Genomic DNA, 6,162 nt, shown 5'->3' on the forward strand with positions numbered 1-6,162 from the left:
CTAGTTAATTTGTTAATTATTTATTTATTCAGGACCTTTATTATAATCCTATATCATATTTTAATATTAGCATAAAAGTCTAGTCCCAAGGACAGTTTTTAATTTACAACCAGGATTTTCACAGAATCAGGTATTTGGGTCTGAATCGCAGTTCAAAACCCCTTCTAGACAGTGAGTTGCAGACTTCTACTGTCTCTTAGTCCCAGAGGACATTTAATTATTACCCGTAGGCACTTCATCCTTAAGGGATGGTCATATAATTATAGGGAAAATAAATTAACCCATTTTAAAGATGGCTTGTGTGTTTTTTACTGCATCATAATTTGCCAGCATGTTAGCATACTTACAGATGTTAACAAGATTTGGAATCCTTTGGACAGGTTCTACCATCTTGGCCACGTCTACAATGACATGTGGCTAGGTTTTACCCCCAAGATTCTCTTTTGATATTAAACACAGAACAATCCTAAGTTGAGATGTTAATTATGGATCTGAATCTAATTATGGAGATACCATCTTGGCCTTGTCTTAAAATGACACATGGCTAGGTCTTGTCCTTTTTAGATTTTGCCACTTTAATATAATGGTAGATCCTTTATAGGAATGTTATTTTCATTTTACTTTGTGTTTTAAGTTTATGCATATACTTAATAATAAACAAATATGAAAATTTAAATTCAATCATTCCATTACTAAAATTTAACAAGTACAACATTTGCCCTAAACGGGACTTTCTAAGAAACAACATGCCCACACAGGGGCAAAATACAAACAAACAACAAACAAACAAACCCACGCAGGGGTTAACTAAAAGACATGCCCACGCAGGGGCGGATTACTAAAAGACAAGCCCACGCAGAGGCTCACGCAGGGACTGGATTAAAACCAAATAAAATAAACAACAAAGGTCTTCAATGACCCCTTCTCTTGGACTTCCCTTTGATCAGGTCTGACAACCCCTTGAAGAAGCCTCGAGTGTTACTGCGCTCGGTTTGAATCTCCCGTTCACATCGGTCCAATCTATCGAGGACCTCTTGTTGACGTTCCGGCGGGATTATAATATTTGTCCGAAAGAATGAATATCATAGAAACGAATCTAAGTTCGTTTAGTCTAAGTTAATGAACTACGTAAATAAGGTTTCGGGGACGAAACATCTTTAGGGGGGGTAGACTTGTAACGCCCCAAAAACGGGTTTGGTAATCAAACCACGTTAATATTATTGACGGGTAGAATTCGGTTAGTGGTGAAAATTAACCCGGTAAATATTATGATTTAAATAATTAAACCTAATATTAATTAAAAGAAGAATAATCATTTTGAGAAAACAAAGTAATAAAAGGCCCGAGTTAACGGGACTTAAACTAAAACAAATTATAACCTCCCGAACCCACTAAGATAACTAGGAATAATTAACCTAGTTAGTAATATGCGATTAAGTGATAAATAGTGAGTTATAGCTTCATTTGATCAAAATAAAAACTATTTTGTTTTTAACGGGTATACGTTAGTTACAACCAAGGATAAGATAACTAGGAATAACCAACCTAGTTAGTCATGTGCCTTATTAACAATAAAGAAATATATTACATGTATAATATATTATATTTTGTTGATGATAAATAAAGTGATATAAAAGAAAAACTAAAATAAAGAAACTTGACTAAGTTGTTTGATTACTAGTTAGTAGCTAGTTTATAAAAAAACCATTGAAACTTGAGGGGTCATAATGGTAAATTATGATAGATGAGGTTTTAATAAGAAAACTACACCAAAAACACACACAAAAGGTGTGTTGGTCAACCAGATCAGGAAAGAAAAAGGGGAAAACTCCCCAAAGCCTAAAATTCACAAATTCCTTCAAATTGAAGGAGAAATCGAGCCCCAAGCTAGTGTACAAACTGAAATAGCGAATCCTCTAAGCTAGAGTAACATAAGGTAAGTTAAATTTTGATGTTGGTGATGGGTTGAAACTAGTTGATCATCACAAGTTTCAATCCATATATGAAATCTTGATGTTGTAACTATATGTGAAATGTTTAAATGCTTAGAAATGAACCCTTGAATGATGATAGTAGAAAACTGTCATGATTGAAGCTTAGGGTTAAATGCACATATGGGTATAAGTGGGTTTTGATGAAAAAGGTTGAGTTCATGAAATTTAAAGAGTTAACTGAGCATATGAACTCATAACAAACTGAAATGTGATGTTAAAATGCCCAAGATGAACATACCTACTTGTTGAATTGAGAATTCGTGGTTAGGAATTTCCTAAGATTTGATGTAGTTTTAAATCATACCCACAAGGTGTTTGATAAATTGCCTAAGTGAGAACATAAAACTATAGAAGTATGATAAAACTTGAAAATAATCATATGTAATGATTCTTGACAAAATTGGATAATATTGATTCTTTAAAATGGCAATTTAACAATTAGCCAGGTTGTTCACCATAGGCGACTCGAGCAAGAAGGCGGGTGATAAAGCTGGGAGCGATACGCGACTTAAAGGGAAGATCTAAGGTACGCGACTTGTCGTCCCGTTACATTTATGTAGACAAGCTTAGTTAAATTATGTTTAATGTTGATATAGCGAAAATGGTTGCGTTGGTATGTCATTGAGGTGATGGAATTCACTCAACAACCAAACGGGTCAAAATAGATAGTTAAAATATGTGTAATATTGATATAGCGAAAATGGTTGTGTTTGGTATGTCATTGAAGTGATGGAATTCACTCGACAACCAAATGGATCAAATTAATAGTTAAAATAATAGCGATCAAAATAAAGACACCATTGGTAAAAGTTATAAAGGGTCAAACAATTTAAGAAATTGTTTTTTAAGTAATAAGACTTAACGGCGCGAACCGGAATAGGTTCAAGGGGCATGATGGTATTAATATATCATCATACGTTGATAAATGGTCATGTTGACTAAACGGGTCAAATGGTGTGTTAATACCATTTGACGATAATAACCGACGACTACTTGTTGAGTTTTGTGATCAAAGGAAATAACATATGTTTGTGTTGCTCTAACTATAAAATTTAAAGAAAAAAGTAAGTAAACGGGTCGATGCTATGACCCGAGCCAGGTACGCATATTTAGATTTATAGTTAAAAGTGATATTTTGGTCAAATGTTAGTGAAAGTCCTTCGTCATAAAATGAAGGACTAAAATTGACCAAAAAGTCCTTGATGGTTAAATTGGGCAACAACCCATATGGGTTATTTAGGAACTTGTATGGTGATTATTGATGGGTGGTCCATAGGACAACCCTTAATGATGTTAAAAGACGAGTTGATCCCTCACTTGATCGTGTAATTATCTTGAATTAGATGACTACAGTTGCTTATGTTTCAGGTATACTTTGGAGCTTAAAATGGAGAAAATGTTGCTTTGGATGGATTGGAATGGAACGGGTCAAGCATGGAAGGAAAGAGGAAACAAAACACAAGATTCAGGGGTCCACCATAACTTACGGTGGCTACCGTAAGTTACAGTAGCCCTGAAATCCATATTCTTCCACCGTAGCTCAGTAGGGATCCACCGTAGCATTCTGAAGGCTACCGTAACTTACTATAGCTACCGTAAGTTACGGTAGAAATGACGGACAAAAGTGTAACTGCCTCCATTAAACCGTTTTTCATGTGCCTTTTCACATTATCTCATCATTGAACGTTTTCTCTGCATATTGTGGGCGATTTTGGCTAGTTCTTCTTGGTTCCAAACATTTCTAAACAATTGGTTTGTGTTTTAGATTCGTATTGAACATTAATCGTTGTGCGATGATGATGTACCAAGTCATGAGTGGCTAAACTTGTGGGGATCATCCTAGATGTAAGGTTTGCTTTTGAAACACTATGTTTGTGCTTGAATTTCTAGAATAATAACTTTGAATGTTTGTTTGAGTTATTATGGTGTTTGAATGTTTGTTTGTGAAGTGTTGATTTTTGTTTGATGTTAATCTAAACCATACTTTCTTGGTGCCGTTGGCAATCGAGATATCATGGGAGGGATTAGGGTTGGATAATTGTCAATTGATCATCAGGTAACAACCTCGCATTTTATAATCCGAGTACCTAGTTCCCTTTCATCACAAGCAGATAATCAAACGCGAGCCATGTCTATGTGGTTCTTTCTAGTTAAGCATAAACATTAGTGTGGATTAAAACCTGAAATCTAGGATGGTCGCTTGTTCCTAGTCTGTTTACAAAACCAATCTTTGATTTGTAATTTAATTAGTTAATATTAGTTCTTAAAACCAAAACAATCAACTCTTGAATTTTAATTTCTGCAAATTAGTTTAATTGTAGTTAATTCACAAAGCTATAGAATCAACACACTTTCCACAAACTCCCTGTGTTCGATACCCATTCACTGCTATCTATTTGTTGTATTTTGAATTAAATTTGCGTGTGACTACGACAGCACGTCAAATTTTGGCGCCGTTGTCGGGGAGTAGTGTGCAACGTGTTTTAATTTAGTAGTTTTGTTTTGTTATTTTCGGGTTTACGCTGGTTGTGGTTAGTGTGCAGGTACTACAGGTGTATACATACTAGAGGCTCTCACAAGTCGTCACCACTATCGTTTGATTCGGAAATTGAAAGAACGTTGAGGCAAAACTGAGTCTTGTTAAGAGAAAACAGAATTATTGCTTCACCCACTTCACCCATTACACCAAGAAACATCATGCAAGAATCCCAAGTACCACCCACAACGAGTCAAACGACCTCATCATTCATACCTACTCCCACACAAAAATCACCAAACACCACCATACCTAATACCACTACCGAACCTACTCCACCACATGAAGTTACACCAACCAATACCACGCAACCAATTACTACTCAAGTTGAACCCACTCTTACCTTTAGCCCCTCTACCACAATTCCACCATTTTCAAAGTTCTTCCCCCCCAACTACGGGTCAATCATCCTCTACTTACACAATAACACCCAATTCAACTATTGTCCATGCTACTTCTACATTTAGACCATCGAACCAATCGGGTTTTCAATACTCAACTCTTCCCTTTGGGCAATCTTCGGGTATTCAAGGGGATGGGTACGATGATGGTTATGAAGAGGATTTTAGAGGGTATGAAGAGGAAGGCTTTTATTATGGGGGTGATGGAGGATATTTGGGACCTCAAGGAGGAGCGGGTCAACAAAGTCAACTGATTCAACAATTTCAAGACACAAGTAGATTACCGGTTGGGGTGCAACACATTAGACCGCAAAGGGCCACAACTGCAACGCCCTACACCGCTACATCAAGTGCGGCCTCAAAATACACAACCTCAATTTCAAGGGCCGATTCAACAACAACAACCAATGCATCAATATCAATACCAACCACCATTTGTGTCACACCCCGACCACGTAGGACAACAAACTGTGGCGGAAACATCGGGGAGTGTTGTAACAGAAGCAATCGTTTCACAACCATGGATACAAAAAGTGTTTCGTTTTATTGATAGTATTAAACGTTGCATTGTCTTAACATAGAATAAACAAGTTTTATATCGTCTAACACAGTTATTATGTCACTAAGGCCTCGTCCAGGTCCTATGTGACGCATGCATCCTAGCAGTCATTCAAGTATCAACACCTGAAACATATGTAAAAACTTAGTCAGCAAAGAAATGCTGGCGAGTACATAGGTTTTATAGGAGTGTCGAATTCATGGCTAGTTTAAGTGTTGCAATACTTTATTAAAAACTTTGTTTTGAAAAGAGTATAATATTGCAACTTAATTAACCAACTCGAATCAAGCGGGTTATAGTTTATAAAACCTCGTAGCCATGATTCTTAACCTAAAAACATTTCCTTTTGAAAATCAACTTGTAAAAACATCTCGTAAAAACTCGTATAATTTATATCTCTTAGAAAAACATCGTTGTGTGATATTGTTTCAAAATCGTTTCCTCGGTGAGCTAAATAACGACACGCAATTTAATATGATAGGAGCACTTATATATATAAGATGTACCAGCGGCGCATCTACCATGATACTATCATACTACACCCGCCCCATTAGCTAATTATTGCCCAAAACCAATCGTTTAATTCGTTTACTCGTTTCACCTCGTGCATCTCGTTTCAAATCGTTTAACTCGTCTCAAAATCGTATTCGTTTTAATAGTGAAACTACTTTT

General features: G+C 36.1%; 1 long non-coding RNA gene across 2 annotated transcripts; it reads left to right on the plus strand.

Moving 5' to 3' along the window:
* The first annotated feature begins 1,800 nt into the window (after positions 1-1,800).
* On the plus strand, positions 1,801-3,928 carry LOC110935280. Of its 2 annotated transcripts, none has more exons than XR_002589013.2 (3): positions 1,801-1,936; positions 2,437-2,520; positions 3,363-3,928. It is a non-coding gene; the product is annotated as an uncharacterized LOC110935280 (long non-coding RNA). The 2 variants fall into 2 exon arrangements; XR_002589011.2 differs by having other exon boundaries at positions 2,441-2,520.
* The last annotated feature ends 2,234 nt before the right edge of the window (positions 3,929-6,162 follow it).

The sequence above is a fragment of the Helianthus annuus genome, chromosome 1, assembly GCF_002127325.2.
Source record: "Helianthus annuus cultivar XRQ/B chromosome 1, HanXRQr2.0-SUNRISE, whole genome shotgun sequence".
NCBI lineage: Eukaryota > Viridiplantae > Streptophyta > Magnoliopsida > Asterales > Asteraceae > Helianthus > Helianthus annuus.